Here is a 16,812-nt window from a genome sequence, read left to right as displayed (position 1 = left end):
GCCCTCTAGAAACTTGCACATTTACTATGGAGCAAGGCTCGCTTTTGTGGACTGGAGTCTGTGTCATCAGCTGGCTAGCAATTTTCAGTTAGTAGGCATATAAAAGGGGAAAGATAGCTTTAACCTGGTTCCAGACTTGTTTTTTGTATTTCAGTTCCATCTGCCCTCACTGTCCAGTGTTTTCTTACTCCCAGGTATGAGGAACCAGTGGCCCTCCAGCTTCTGTTTGACTCCCAAATCCCATCAGCCCCAGACCCTACAGTAGATGGTCAGGTTGATGGGAGATGTGATTCAGCAACAGCTAGAAGGCCATAGGTTTCCCATCCTTATGCCATAATAATTTTGTCTGTCTTTGAAGCTGCTGGAGACTCATACATTATTCCAGCAAGAAACTCAAAACAGGGCAGTTCCTCTGGAATTAATAAACCAGAGAGCCTATTGACCCCTTTGTAAAGTCTTCATAAACACTTTGCTGGGCACTATCCTGGCTACCCCCTGGCTAACATGTGCTTAACAAGTGCGGGAGGTCACGCCACAGTCCTGGGGCACCTGCAGAGAAGGCCCAAGCCTTTTGCAGTAGCTACTTAAACTTCCTGGAATGAGGGTAGTTGGAATAAAGCTCTGGAAGGTGAAAGTAAAGGTAAAAAGTAAAGGACCCCTGGAAGGTAAAAGTCCAGTCAAAGGCAACTATGGGGTGCAGCGCTCATCTTGTTTTTCAGGCCAAGGGAGCAGGTGTTTGTCCACAGACAGCTTTCCGGGTCATGTGGCCAGCACGACTAAACCGCTTCTGGTGCAATGGGACACTGTGAGGAATGCCAGAGTACACAGAAATGCCGTTTACCTTCTTGCCGCAGCGGTACCTATTTATCTACTTGCACTGGTGTGCTTTCAAACTGCTAGGTTGGCAGAAGCTGGGACAAAGCAACGGGAGCTCACTCCATCGCGCAGGTTCGAACTGCTGAGCTTCCAGTTGGCAAGAGGCTCAGTGATTTAGACCACAGAGCCACCTGTGTCCCTCTGGAAGGTGAAATGGGACACACGGCTATAAAGAGGCTTCAGCACCTCCATTGCCAGTCAAAGCAAGCCCTGTTCTGCCAAGCTGTCGGCAATTTTACTACTGTCGGAACAGGAACGAAAACATTAAAGCCAGTTGTTGTGTCCGTCTATACTTTTTTAAAAAAAACTTGTTGTACAATAGCTGTTGTTGCCCTCCTAATTCCTGCCAAAGCGCTATGTGCGTGAGGCGTCTGTCCTTCCCAATTAGTAGCCCCTGCTGAGAGGACAGGGCCTGGCATGTTCCTGAGCAGAGCTAGACATATCACAGGGCAAAGAACAGCTGCACTGGGCCCCTGCCAGTGCTGCCACTTTTGCTCTCCTGCCCGGGCCAGTTGCTACAGTGCCAGGTGTTATAAGTTAGATGCTCCTTGCTGCCCTCAGCACCAACTTGGCTCCCAACATTCCTTTTCTGGCAGCTCTGAAGCAGAGAGAAGGAGGACGAGCTCTCGGGATGACTCTTTGCCACTGGAATTAAATCAGAAAGAACTAGCACCGTCTCTGGGTGACTGTGTTCTCTCAAGGACTACCATAGAGGAGAACAAATGCAAGAGGGTCTCCTCCGCCTACCTGCTGCCTGCCAAATGTGTTGGACTACAACTCCCATCAGCCTCAGCTGAAACATTCAACGCAATTCCCTTTCAGTTGCCCCCATTCACGATATTTCAGATAGCCTGTCTCCTTGATTTATTTTCTCCGATATCCTAGCCAGATCACCCACCCAATTCAAATTTCCCTGAATGAATTACCCAGCTAGAAAAAGACTGGAGGACTATGCCCCATGGTCCACACTTAGCAATGCTCCGTGAATCCAGAAGGTGGGGGTAAAGGCTGTTGCACTTCTGCTTGTGGTAAAAGAGCCTTTCCAGGAAAAAAGCTGGCAACCCTACTTTTGGTTAGTTAGTGTGACTGACTATAGCTGCGATTCCAGGCACTGGTAGTATTACAGATGGCACAGCATGTTCGGGCATCAAGGGATGCTGGCGGCAACACTTTGGCCCCGCTATGTTCTATCCCTGGCCAAAGTCACCAACTTCAGAAAGCCACTCCCTCTTATTCTGCAGGCATCCAAGAAGCATATAGATCTGGCCTTCCCTGGAGTCACGTGCCCTTGGTCCACAAGAGCTCTTGTTTTTGCAGTCGTGAAATCACTCCCACCCCCAAACCACAAAGCAGAGTCCTTACGCCTTTAAGTCCTGTGTGGCAGGCACAAACCCATCAGGTGTAGTGTTTTGTATAATTGGGTCCGAGAGACTGAGTGTGGGCCATTGCCAGGGGTCATGAACAGTGGCGTAGCGTGGGTTGTCAGCACCCGGGGCAAGGCAAGTAATTTGCGCCCCCTAACCCGTGGATTTGCGCCCCCTAACCCTAACCCCCAGATGTTGCGCCCGGTGCGGCCGGCCCCCCCTGCACCCCCCACGCTACGCCACTGGTCATGAAGCAATCAAAGGCACAGAGGGGCTTTGCTGGGCCTGCTATTCTGCTTTCATATAGCCACATGAATAATGACAAGGAAGCTCAAAAGGGCTTTTAGTGTCATGTGTGGAAAAACCCCGTAAAAGGTGCTTGATATAATACTTCGTCTTAGCTTTCGTGTCTCTTAGTATGGGACTGAAAAGCCCCCCATTCCCCCCACCCTACTGACTCTCTTCAAACTGATTCCGACTAAACATCAGGAAGAACATTCTGACAGTAAGAGCTGTTTGACAGTGGAGCAGACTCTCTTGGACTCTCCTTCCTTGGAGGCTTTTAAGCAGAGATTGGATGGCCATTTGCCATGGATGCTTTAGCTGGGATTCCTGCAAATTCAGGGGGTTGGACTAGATGACCCCTGGGATGCCTCCCAACTATACAACTGTTCTATGATCAATAGCTGACCTCAGAACAAGGCAGTTTCCTATGTTCATTCTGTGACTGGCCATTGCTCTCAAGAATTTCCCATTGCTTGTTGCCTGACCATTTAACTGGAGGTGCCAGGATTGAATCTGAGGCAATCTATACACAAATCATGTGCTCTACCGTTGAGTCATGTGTTAGTCCCGTGCTTAATCAGTTTGGGGGCCTTTTTGTTAGCTGTGTGTATTGTTATACAGTATATGTATTCATCAGTATAATTATTTAGGTGGTACACAATACAAATTAAAAATGCATTTAAAAATGCATCAAACCAGTTATACAATCCAAAACACAAATAATGAGCACTAGACCAGCAAATCAAAACAATGCAAAGGTTATAAGCCAACCAACCACCCACCATTCATAGGAGAAAGACTCATAATCTCAGAGGTTGCTAATTTTCCTTTCTTTCCTGGCCTGCTCCTGTGCCTTTAATACCAACCTAGAATGCAGGTGTTATTGTGGAGAATCTTTTCCCCATCTCTTCACATCCAGGCCAAAAAAGGTATTGCATGCTCAATTTTGGCATGTCATAAGGCTCTTAAAAGCGCAGGATCAGAACCAGTAAAACTGCTGGAAGCTTTATTTCTGAGCCATAAGTATTAGCAGTTTTTGCCACATTGGTTCCAGAAAACAAAATATATCATCTTACCTTTTTTGTATCTCTAATAATTTCTGTATAAATGTCAGATTATGACTCCCAGAATATAAAATGTAGCAGTAAACATTTAAGAGATGCTGAATTGCCTAACTTGACTGGCAGGGCACATATTCCAGGAAATCCTTATCCTTCCCTATTGAATTGCTTGGTTACCAGAAAGCAAGCCTGACATACTTAAAATCTCAAGCATAGCCAGTGATAGCTGCGGTTTCAAATGTTCCTACTGCCCTCTAGTGGTGCACATCCAGAAAGACACCCAATGACCGTCGATTTGCTAAGCCGGATTTGCTTCCTGGTTCACCCAAGGGCAATGGTTGCATAAATTGAGCGATCCTTGGGAGAGAACGATGACAGAGCTCAAGTACTCTTTGAAGCACTAGACTCAAGGCATTCCCTCTCTTCTAATTTCACCCCACTATAAAAGAAGTAAAAGTAAGATGCCATTCTGGTATATCCTGTGGCAAAACTCAGACTAGACATTAATGAACATGACTTAACTTAGCGCCATCAATTTCAGTGTACAGTGCTACCTCGGGTTAAGTACTTAATTCGTTCCGGAGGTCTGTTCTTAACCTGAAACTGTTCTTAACCTGAAGCACCACTTTAGCTAATGGGGCCTCCTGCTGCTGCTGCGCCGCCAGAGTACGATTTCTGTTCTTATCCTGAAGCAAAGTTCTTAACCTGAAGCAGTATTTCTGGGTTAGCGGAGTCTGTAACCTGAAGCGTATGTAACCTGAAGCGTATGTAACCCTAGGTACCACTGTATTTACTCGGAGTAAAACTTAGTTGAATGCCATCCAATGGACCTTTACTCCAGTAACAAACTAGTGGAGAATTGCTTCTCCTTCAGAGAGAAACAGAATTATCATTGGTGAAGAAGGTAAAGTACCTAGGGGTCAACATAACAGCCAAAAATCTGAGTCTATTTAAGAATAATTATGAAAAATGCTGGTCTGAAATTAAGAGAGACTTGGATAGTTGGGCTAAACTGAAGCTTTCTCTGTTAGGCCGAATTGCTGCGATTAAGATGAATGTGCTGCCAAAGATGTTGTTCTTGTTTCAAACATTGCAAATTGTGGACAAAACTGAGTGTTTCTGGAAGTGGCAGAGAGATATTTCCAAATTTGTCTGGCAGGGCAAAAAGCCCAGAATCAAGTTTAAGATATTAACAGATGCAAAGGAAAGAGGGGGCTTTGCCCTGCCAGACTTAAGGTTGTACTATGAAGCCGCAGCTTTCTGCTGGCTAAAAGATTGGCTACTTCTCGAAGACACTGATGTGTTAGATTTGGAAGGTTATAACAATGCTTTTGGTTGGCATGCATATTTGTGGTATGACAAAGCTAAGATCAACAAGGCCTTTAAGAACCATATTGTCAGAAAAGCAGTGTTTAATGTCTGGACAAAATACAAAGACTTATTGGAAAATAAAACTCCAAGGTGGCTTTCACCTTTGGAAGCTAAGGCTTGGAAAAGACCCAATATGGAAGCCTACTGGCCAAAATATTGGGAACTGTTAGAAAAAGACGGAGATAATTGGAAATTGCAGAGTATGGAGAAAATGAAGGATAAAGTGCGAGACTGGTTACATTACGCTCAGATTAAGGAAATTTTTAAAAGTGACAAAAAGTTAGGATTCCAGGTGGAGAAATCGAAGTTGGAAACAGAACTGTTAGAACCTAAGACTAAGGTACTTTCAAGAATGTATAACTTGCTGTTGAAATGGAATACACAAGATGAAATGGTTAAGTCGGCTATGATAAAATGGGCACAGGATATTGGGCATAACATTATGTTTGAGGACTGGGAAAGGTTATGGACCACTGGGTTGAATTTTACTGCATGTAATGCTTTGAAAGAAAATGTAATGAAAATGATATACAGATGGTACATGACCCCAGTTAAACTTGCCAAAATATACCATTCGTCTGATAACAAATGCTGGAAATGTAAAGAAAATGAAGGAACATTCTTCCACCTCTGGTGGACCTGCCCTAAAGTGAAGGCCTTCTGGGAAACGATATATAATGAGCTGAAAAAGGTATTTAAGTATACCTTTACTAAGAAACCAGAGGCATTTCTTCTGGGCATTGTCGACCAGAAGGTGTTAAAGAAAGATAGAACATTTTTCATGTATGCAACAACAGCAGCAAGGATACTACTCGCTAAGAACTGGAAAACTCAAGATCTACCCACACTGGAAGAATGGCAGATGCAACTGATGGACTATATGCAATTGGCGGAGATGACTGGCAGAATCCGAGACCTGGGAGAAGAAAGGATTGAAGAAGATTGGAAGAAATTCAAGATTTATTTACAGAAATATTGTGATTTAGTGGAATGTTAAGAAGGATGCTTGGTTATAAATAATTGGCCATCACTAAAATAGATCAGGAATTGGTGATAAGAGAGATTAAGAGAAACAAATTTGCAGGAGAATTATTTTATTGTACTTAAGTAAGTGGTTACAGATTTGGAAATAAGATGATAATTTGCTGGACAAAAATTTATGAATGATGTAAGTGGGAGCGGGAAACATGAGGAAGTTCAAGGATATCATGAAACTTTGTCAAAACAAAGCAATAATGTTCATTATTACTGTATTCTTTTATTCAAAAACCCTAATAAATATTTATATATATATAAAAAAAAGAGAATTGCTTCTCCTTCTCAACTTAGTATACCCATAACAGGAAAAATTCTTCTTGCTTTAGACTGAAGGAATGAGAAAACAAGATTCCAAGCTTTGATTTAGGAGGATAATTTACATCAGTGGCAGGGAATCTGTGGTCCTCAGGGTTGTCAGCACCTGGGGCAAGGCAAGTAATTTGCGCCCCCTAACCCGTGGATTTGCGCCCCCTAACCCTAACCCCCAGATGTTGCGCCCTGTGCGGCCGGCCCCCCCTGCACCCCCCACGCTACGCCACTGCCTCAGGATGTTGTTGAACTCCCAAGTCCCATCATGGCAAACAGAGAGGATGGGACTTTCAGTCCAACAAGATATGAAGTGCCGCAGGCTCCTCATCCCTGATCTATGTTATATATGATGATCTGCAGCTAATTATAAATATTTTTACCTTGGATAGAATGGAAATTGTGGCAAGGTGGAAAATCAGCAATGTTTCAAATGTGATAGGGTTATGATGGAATATAGCTGATATAATGAACCTGACACTTATCCAGGAGAGTTATATCCATTTTAACATCATCATCATCGTTGTTGTTGTTGTTAATTGAATTTATATACCGCCCTTTACCTGGAGGTCTCAGGGCGGTATTAGTGTTTTCTTAATGTACTTGCTTTTTAAAAAAGGGAGACAAGCACAAAGGTGAAGACAGCAAGTGAACCATTGTAGAGAATCAGCAACCTATGAGGGTAGAAGTAAGTAGAGGAAACTCTGCCGAAAGATTAAAAAAGCACAACAATGTTGAGGAAACTGAAGTGAAGCATTTTAAGCACTGTGTGAACCACTGGAAACAAATGAGAGCACAGCCCAGCAGCAACTCTTTTAGAAAAAGTCAGGTGATCATGTGAAAGATAAAGGAATATATGTAAACACAAAAATTTGCAGATGGACGATCTTTCCCCTGAGGCCAACATATCACCTGCTTTTGAATAATGCTGACTTTCACTAGGCACAGAATGGTGTCCATGCCAAGATCTAACCTTGCTTTCAGGAAAAGGGGTTGTGTTGCTGACTTGAGCACCAACCATCCCCACAGAAAAACAGATGAGACAATCTCATTGATTTAATATTGACTGCATTTCTATCCCACCTTTTCCTCCAAAGGAGCTGTGTACATGGTTCTCTCCCTCCTCATTCAGTCCCCACAACAACCCTGTGAGGTAGGCTAGCCTAAGAGGCAGTGGCTGGCCCAAGGTCATCCACTGAGCTTCATGGCCTTGCGGGGATTCGAACCCTGGTCTCCCAAGTCCTTGTCTGACAACTGCTTCTTCCAGTTTAAGAGACACTGGGGCAGCATACTGATGCAACATGGCCCTGATCATTTAGACTGAGGTAGAGCATGAGACTCATAATCTCACAGTCATGGGTTCGAGATTCCTACATTGCAGTGGGTTGGGATATAGGACTCTGGTGGTCCCTTCCAGCTCTACAATTCTGTGACCTGGCTGAGAAAATGTGCTAGGAAAACTGCATTCTCTGGAAAAACTGGAATGCACAGGTTTGAAGTGATCCTAAACTGTTCTGCCGACTGCATGGATCAGTAGTTCTCTTCTGCCATCTACTGGCCGCTTTGAAATATTGTGTGGCATTTCCACAGAGCAGCTAGGGAGGTGTTTGCTAGCCTGATATTTTCCTTTGATTTGGTTATAGACAAAAGGCCGTTTACTTTGGCTTGATGCTGGTGACAGGAACACACACACAGTACCCCAGAACACACAGGTAAATATCAGTTTTGCTCTATTTGCTTATTTTGCAGGGCTGCACTGCGGAGACAGCCCATAACAAGAGGATACGCTTGGCATGATAACGTCTCAGGTTAAGTGCTTGGTGTCTCCAGTCAAAGGATCTCAGGTATTCAGGCTGATAAAGGCCTATTTCTGAGACCCTATAGAGTTACTGCCTGTCAGTCAGAACAGACAACAATGGACCAATGACCAGGCGTAGCTTAATACAGCTTCAGATGGTGAATTTCTTACTGTTAGTTCTGAAATGGACATGACTGCTGAAGCTGTGTTTCTTCTTGGTGTGTTACTGGATTGGCTAACTTTACAGGAGGGGAATCAAACTCCAATGGCAACAGGATGGGGGCAGGCATGTTACCCAGAGATGATCAAGAAAGATTAATGGCCAACAAGCACAGTATCTGAATGGGATCCCTCTCCCTAGTGCTAAAGAATGATGCAAACCAGGTGTCTGTGTGGAAAAGTCTGCAGTTCTAGCATGAGACTGAAAAAGGCACGCAGAGAACAGAGCTGGGCTCTGCAAGAATCTTAAGGCAATAAACTTAGGGGCATCTGGCAGAGTCTTTAATACTGTGCCTCAGTAATGTTGTATCCTTCATTGGCCCTTGGGCACGGGGTGGCAAAAGTCCTGTAAAGGTAAAGGTACCCCTGACTGTTAGGTCCAGTCATGGACGACTCTGGGGTTGCGGCACTCATCTCACTTTTTTGGCCAAGGGAGCCGGCGTACAGCTTCCGGCTCATGTGGCCAGCATGACTAAGCCGCTTCTGGCAAACCAGAGCAGCACACGGAAACGCCGTTTACCTTCCTGCCAGAGCAGTACCTATTTATCTACTTGCACTTTGATGTGGTTTCAAACTGCTAGGTTGCAGGAGCAGGGACGGAGCAATGGGAGCTCACCCCGTCACGGGGATTTGAACCACCGACCTTCTGATCGGCAAGCCCTAGGCTCAGTGGTTTAGACCACAGTGCCACCCACCTGGGACCTTCACAAACCTTGCCTCCATCACCTTGCTCCATCCTCATCCCAATGAAAAGCAGCTCTACAGCTGCTGCTGAGAGAACCCCACTACCTCTGCCACACAGGACCCTCACAAGCCAGCACTGCTCTAGAGTTCCTTGGAAGCTTCTCAGGAGGTTGTCAACAAGGCAAAGGAACGGCAAATGAACTTCCCTAGATAGTAGTTTGCTCACTGCCACGGAAGAGTCTCCTGTGATATCCTCATGGGTATGTTGGATGTGCTCTTTGCTACTCGCTCGCTCAGTTAATGTGAAGCCACTGCGAAATTCCCCATGTGCCTGGTGCCCTGAATGAACTGTGTTTTCTATAATATGCTCCAGCATCGTTCGCAACGTGCTGGAGGAGCTCAGCGGCGGATGAGTCAATGTAGGAAATGTAGAGTCGCCTGAAAGGAAGAAGAAGAAGAAGAAGAAGAAGAAGAAGAAGAAGAAGAAGAAGAAGAAGAAGAAGAAGAAGAGTAGTAGTAGTAGTAGTAGTAGTAGTAGTTTGGATTTGATATCCCGCTTTGTCACTACCCGAAGGAGTCTCAAAGCGGCTAACATTCTCCTTTCCCTTCCTCCTCCACAACAAAGGTGAGTGGGGCTGAGAGACTTCAGAGAAGTGTGACTAGCCCAAGGTCACAGCTGCATGTGGAGGAGCGGAGACGCGAACCCGGTTCACCAGATTAAGAGACTACCACTCTTAACCACTACACCACACTGGCTCTCAGAAGCTGTGAAAAGCTGCTGGGCTTGGAGAACTAATGATGGGAAGCTTCGTACCACTTTAACCAAGGTACAGGTTCTGACCGTGAAACTCAGGGGCAAACCAAACGTGGTGCAGATTACGTGCAGGGCATGCTTTTTGTTCTTTAAATAGAAAGCTGCTGTGGGAACTCTCCCACCCCAAGAAGAACCAGAGATGGTTGTACATGAGGAAGGGGCTAACCTTGTTCTCATTGTCATATTCCAGGCAAAAATCCCCTCTCTGAAGTTCCCATTGGCTCCACAATGAAGGAATCCCTCATAAGATTTTAAGAAGAGCCTGTGGGATCTGGCCCATCTAGTCCAGCATCCTGTTCTTACAGTGGTGAGAAAGAAGCCTAGAAAGACTCCTTTCCTGTCAGGAGAAGGGTTCCAGAAGTTTCCTCAGAACCACAGCAGGGGGAGGGTGTTAAAAAAAACCCTCCCTGTGCACTGCAATCACACTTCTGCATGGACAGTACTGTGGCAGCTGTTTAAATGTATATTTTTTTAAAAAAAAAACAAGGAATGGGAGACAAATTCATTTTCACACTTCCTGAAACAATATGTGTACTGAACACAAATGTCCTTCAGAATCCAGCTTCTCTGAATTTGCGGTGCAGTCTAACCTCCTAAAATGCATGCAGAAACGTCTATGTTAGGTGAAAGTGTACATAAAAACTCATACGAGTGAAAACGACATACAGAAACACACTATATTAGGGAGAAATGCTTGCAAAAATGTGTATATTACACAAAATGTGTGTTGTTGTTGTTTAGTCGTTTAGTCGTGTCCGACTCTTCGTGACCCTATGGACCAGAGAACGCCAGGCACCTCTGTCCTCCACTGCCTCCCGCAGTTTGGTCAAACTCATGCTGGTAACCTCGAAAACACTATCCAGCCATCTCGTCCTCTGCCGTCCCCTTCTCCTTGTGCCCTCCATCTTTCCCAACATCAGGGTCTTCTCCAGGGAGTCTTCTCTTCTCATGAGGTGGCCAAAGTACTGGAGCCTCAGCTTCACAATCTGTCCTTCTTTATGTACACAAAATGTGTACATAAAGAGAAATGTGAACTCAAACACCAGACAGTTTTTGTGAGGACTTTAAAAAACACAACCTGAACGTGGAAATGTTGCAAACTGATTTTAAGTTTGGGGAAAGGAAAACCTGAGATTTAAAAGGAGCATGTATAGAAATGTAAGAAGGAACAAATCACGAAAGAAGCCAACACTTGCGGGGAGAAGGTGAGGGAGGCTAAAGCTGAGAATGAGCTCAGGCTTGCAAATGAGATTAAAAATAAGAAAAATGGTGGGGTGTGCTTTTTTTTGCTATGTTCAAAGCAACAGGAAGAACAAGCAAATAGTAAGTCTGCTGTGTGGAAAGTGTGGGGAAATGCTATCAGGTGACAGCGAAAAGGTGGAACTGCTCAACACCTACTTTGCCCAAAAGGAAAACAGTCTCCAGCCTGGTGACAATAGAAAAAATGATGAAAGAATTCAAATTCAAATCTCCATGGCCTGATGAGTTGCACCCAAGGGTACTAAGGGAGCTTGCAGATGTAATCTCTGAGCCTCTGACTATAATCTTTGAGAATTCTTGGCAAACAGCTGAGCTCCCTGCAGATTGGAGTCGGGCAAATGCTGTCCCCTTCGAAAAGGAGAAAAAGAAGGCTCAGGCCACTCCTGACTGGTCCGTTTGACAATGATACCAGGAAACCTTGTAGAACAGATTATTAAACAGTCCGTCTGCAAGCACTTAGAAAAGGATGCTGCAATCATTAAGAGCCAGCATGGGTTTTTCAAGACCAAGTCATACCAGACTAATGATTTCTTTTTCTGATAGGGTTGCAAGCTTAGTGAATCAGGGGGTTGCTGTGGATGTAATGTATCTTGATTTCAGTATGGCTTTCAACAAAGCTCCCCATGGTATTCTCGTGGAGAATCTGGTAAAATGTGGTCTAGATGATATTACCGTTTGGTAAATTTGTAGCTGGTTGACTGACCAAACTCAAAGAGCTTTGTGGCTGACTGGGGATTTTAACCTTAGCCTCTCAGGTCTTAGTCCAACGCTCTAACTGCTGTGCCACACTGGCTGCTTACAGGTGTGGGTAGATGAGGTGTTTAATGCAGGAGAGCATTCAAAGTTGCTATTCCCCATCTGAAGTGATATAGTTATGGCACTGTTTGTCTAAACCACTGAGCTTCTTGGGCTTGCCAATCAGATGGTCAGCAGTTTGAATCCCCGTGACGGGGTGAGCTCCCTTTGCTCTGTCCCAGCTCTTGCCAACCTAGCAGTTCAAAAGCACACCAGTGCAAGTAGATAATTAGGTACCGCTGCAGCAGGAAGGTAAACAGCGTTTCCATGCACTCTGGTTTCTGTCATGGTGTCCCATTGCGCCAGAAGCAGTTTAGTCATGCTGGCCACGACCCAGAAAGCTTTCTGTGGACAAATGCCGGCTCCCTCGGCCTGAAAGCGAGATGAGTGCCACAATCCCATAGTCGCCTTTGACTGGACTTCTAGGGGTCCATTACCTTTTACCTAGTCATGAGGAGAGGCTATAGCTCCTCATTCCAACCTCACTGTATTACAGGCCTCAGTCCTTATCTTTTCAGCAGAGAAGGAATATACAGTACTGTATTTATACCTTGGCTGCTCTGATGGCAGCTCTCAGCTGTCCAGGAAGTCATCTTGTGAATGTCTCAGAAACAGGGGTCAAACCCAGCCAGGGCAGCCTGTTACCCTTTTGTAGAGAAACAGTTGGAAATGAATGAGGAAAGTACTGTATTTGTTGCTCTATAAGACTCACTTTTTCCCTCCTAAAAAGTAAGGGAAAATGTGTGTGCATCTTATGGAGCGAATGCAGGCTGCGCAGCTATCCCAGAAGCCAGAACAGCAAGAAGGATTGCTGCTTTCATTGTGCAGCAATCCCTCTTGCTGTTCTGGCTTCTGAGATTCAGAATATTTTTTTTCTTGTTTTCCTCCTCCAAAAACTAGGTTCGTCTTGTGGTCTGGTGCGTCTTATAGAGCGAAAAATACGGTAGTAACCTTTGGCTATCAGAGGTTTCACTGTGGCTTGTTGTCTCAGATGAAGCTTTGGGGACAAACTCTTTTGCCAGTAACACTCACCTTGCGCTGATGTTATCAGTTTTCCACAGAATGAACTTGTTGAGCTGTTGCTTGTGGTTCCTCTGGGGAAACACTCAAAGCTCCTTGACAGACCAGCCTTTGCCTGTTGTTTGCACATCATGCATAATCCCAGAAGAGAAGAGAAAGAGAGAGAGCAGGTGGCTGAATTTACTGGAGATAAATTCAGCTGGAAATACGTCACTGAATTTGGTAACTGCTTTCCCATTAAATATATAACCATTTCAGCGTTGCTCCTGTCAGGAGTGAAAACCTCAAACCTGCTCCTTCATGGAAGGATCCCTTGCCCAACAGAGACCACTCCTTGGTGGCCGAGGAGTTCGCAGGGGCATGGCCAAGACCATTCTGGTTTTCTCCCCCAGTCTTCCTCCTTTTCCAATTAGACCAATCTTCATGTTTGGAGGCTCCTGAACCCTTCAGGAAAAGGATCAAACTTCTATTTCACATGCGTCAAAATGACTTTTCCCTTTGACCGCTTCATAATTAGTGCCACGTTTCCTGGACCTATTAACGACCTGCATTATTGTCCCTGTTGTTAGCTCAGATCACACATCATTACTTTCGTCTCTGGCCTTTGTCCTTCATCTGGTTATGTCCTTCATCAGGGGCACCTGAGTCCCTCTTTGGCCAACCCCCCCCCCTTCTAAAATCTAATTTTAAAAATTTGAGAGGATGAAGGTCAAGCATATGGTGTGGTTAGAGCGCCAGAGCAAAATTTTGGACATCAAACAGCAGAAGTGTAGCTCTCTCCCACCGAAATCAATGTGGATTAAGAAGTGCTTAGCTTTCTTGCTCAGTTGCGCGGCTTGATTTTTCTTCCCTTGAGGGATTTGCATGAAGCAGCCCAGGGCTCAGCGACCGGAGAAGCAGAAGCCTCTCTCGACTATTTAAGATTGACATGCCAGTGGCGTTATGGTAAGGTAATCTTTAGACAAACAGAGAATATGAATCACCAAGCCTGTTCATTTGTCACTTGTCATGGAAGACTCGGCCCACACAATTTTCATTAACTGTTGTTTATGTTTCTATGCAAATCATTTGCTGTCATGCAGCCTAAACTACCTCATCAGCTAATTTGCATTAAATGTCAGGCATGAAAAGCTTCACACACACACACAGAGAGAGAGAGAGAGAGAGAGAGAGAGAGAGAGAGAGAGAGAGAGAGAGGAGTCTGGCTGCTATGGATTAAAGAATTAGTCTGGGTTTATAATGCATTTTTAAAACCAGAATTTTGTCAGATGCTAGTGAAGGTGGTTAGACATATTGGGGTGGCTGGAGTTTTTTTGGGGGGAAAGAAGATGTAAGGTTGTACTTATGCTCTTTGTAATAACATTAATAGTAATAATTTTATTTTTTATACATCTGGCTGGGTTTGCCCAGCCACTCTGGGCAGCCTCCAGCAAAATATAAAAAATAATAAAATGTCAAACATAAAAAACTTCCCAATACAGGGCTGCCTTCAGATGTCTTCTAAAAGTTGTGTAACTTTGTACTCACAAAGTTTCTGTAACACGTACAGGGAGAATGGTCTGGGTGCAAGCTGTAGACTGACTGACCTTCCAAAATACGAAGTTGGACACCCCCAAGGAACTCAAGGAGAGGAGAGGAGAGGAGAGGAGAGAGAGAGAGAGAGAGAGAGAGAGAAGAGAAGCCATATATTAATAATATATTTAGAAGGAGATGGGAAATAAGTCTTTGTGGATTCCCCAAATGGTCTGCCAATTAGGATAACTGTGCATCACAGTGTTTATAACATGAAATCTTCTTTCCATTCTCCCATTATTCTGCAATATACTGAGCAGAGAAGCAAGTACTTGAACAATAATGCACAGCTGCTATGGCCTCCCTGAGAAAATCCTGGCTTCTTGCAGCTTGTACAGAGGTTGAAACCTAGGCTGTAGTTTTAATCTCTGTTATCCTAACACAGATAACAGCTTCACCGTTGCTGTGATTAAGATCATGAAACCCAGAAAGCCCCATGGGGAGAAATTGAATCCCATACCTGGGTCCTTCAAGCAACCTTGTGCCAAGCAGGAACAGACATTGTGGGGTGGGACCTGTGGTGATATGCCTCCTGTGTTCAAGGAATCGCTGAAGAGCATCGTACCTCTAGCAAGTACCGAGAGCATTTAAAAATGGGCAAGTTCTGCATGTTATTAGTCAATGCAGACCAGTGGTCTGGGGTCATAGGCCCCTTACTATTTCTGCAGCAGGGTGTGTACGCATCTCCAGTATCCTAAGTCAGCCAAATCAGCACGAAACGTGTCATGGGAAAATTGGTTCCCTGCCACTCATTCCCAGGTGGGAAATGGACCTGAAATAAATGGACAGAAACCAGGCTAAAAGCAAAAGCTCTTCAACAAAGGAGATCTTTTGCTGACTGCCAGCAGGACGAATCTTACAGGTAAATAAAGGTAGCTGCATGTTACAGCCACACACCTTTTATACTTTTTACAGTCAGGGAGTCGCCCCTGCCTCTTAAAATCTTAAAACTGGGGTGCCAAGGGCAACACTGGCCTCTGTCCCTCTTTCCTGTCCCTGATGATCATTCCCTTCCTCCTCTGATGCCCACTGTGTCATGTTGTTGTTTGTTGTTGTTTAGTCGTTTAGTCGTGTCCGACTCTTCGTGACCCCATGGACCAGAGCACGCCAGGCACTCCAGTCTTCCATTGCCTCCCGCAGTTTGGTCAAACTCATGTTTGTAGCTTTGAGAACACTGTCCAACCATCTAGTCCTCTGTCCCCTTCTCCTTGTGCCCTCAATCTTTCCCAACGTCAGGGTCTTTTCCAGGGAGTCTTCTCTTCCCATGAGCTGACTGTGTCATAGTGGTTACCTAAGAACATAAGAAGAGTCTGCTGGTTCCGGCCAATGGCCCATCTAGTCCAACATCCTGTTTTCACAGGGAGCACCCAGATGCCTGTGCGAAAGGCACCAAGCAGGATCCAACCAAATCAGCACTCTCTTCTCCTTTGGTGTCCAGCAACTGGTACTCAGAAGCACTGCTGCTCCCAACCACTATTCCACTCTTCCTCATGGGGGCATTTCCAGAGAGTAGCATTGGCTGATTGCTCTTCGGGTTCCATATTATTTCCAACGCTATTTAAAACCTGTATGAAACCATTGGGGGATTTGGGGCATGATGTCACCTGTACATCGAAGACTCACTTCTCTGTTTTTCTGTGACATCTGAATCAGCTTTGGCTGTGTGAATCCTTGGTCGGTATCTGGACTCAGTGGTGGGTGGGATGAGAGTTAACAAACGGAAATTGGATCCTTCTTAAGCCAGAAGCTCTGTTTATGGGTGGTTTCCAGGTCCAGTAGCTTGCTCAGTAACCTATTTGTGATGGGGCTGCACTCCCAATGAAGGAGAAGGTTCATAGCCTGGGAGTGCTACCAGATTCATCATGGTTGCTGGAGGCCCAGGTGTCTGCAGTGATGAGGAGCGCTTTCTACTGCCTCTGGCTGGTGCAGCCTTTCCTGGACAAGTTGGTGACAGTGGTGTGCGCACTGGTAACTTCAAGACTGGATAATTTCAAGGTGCTTGTGTTGGCCTACCTTCAAGGTTGGTCTGGAAGCAGCAGCTAGTGCAAAAGGCAGCAGCTAGATGACTTTGTGGAGCAGCCCACCCTCAGCATATGTCACCAGTGCTGTTAGAACTGCACTGGCTGATGAGATGTTGCTGGGTCAAGGTCTTACTTTCAGTTTAGAAGACCCAGAACAACCCAGGACCAGGACCACTTTGCTCCCCGTGACCTCTGCACTCAGCTGCTGGGGCCTTGTGGCATATGGAAAGGTGGGGCTGGCTCGCCTGTGTCATTTTTTCAGCTGTCCTACTTTTCTTCTGGCCTGCTCTTAGCTTTCAGTCCTCATCCAATTAGCAATGCATATGCA

This window comes from Podarcis melisellensis, assembly GCF_964234715.1.
Source record: "Podarcis melisellensis genome assembly, chromosome: 1".
In the NCBI taxonomy this organism is placed as follows: domain Eukaryota; kingdom Metazoa; phylum Chordata; class Lepidosauria; order Squamata; family Lacertidae; genus Podarcis; species Podarcis melisellensis.
The sequence above is the reverse complement of the archived record's forward strand: the minus strand, read 5'-3'. Positions refer to the sequence as shown.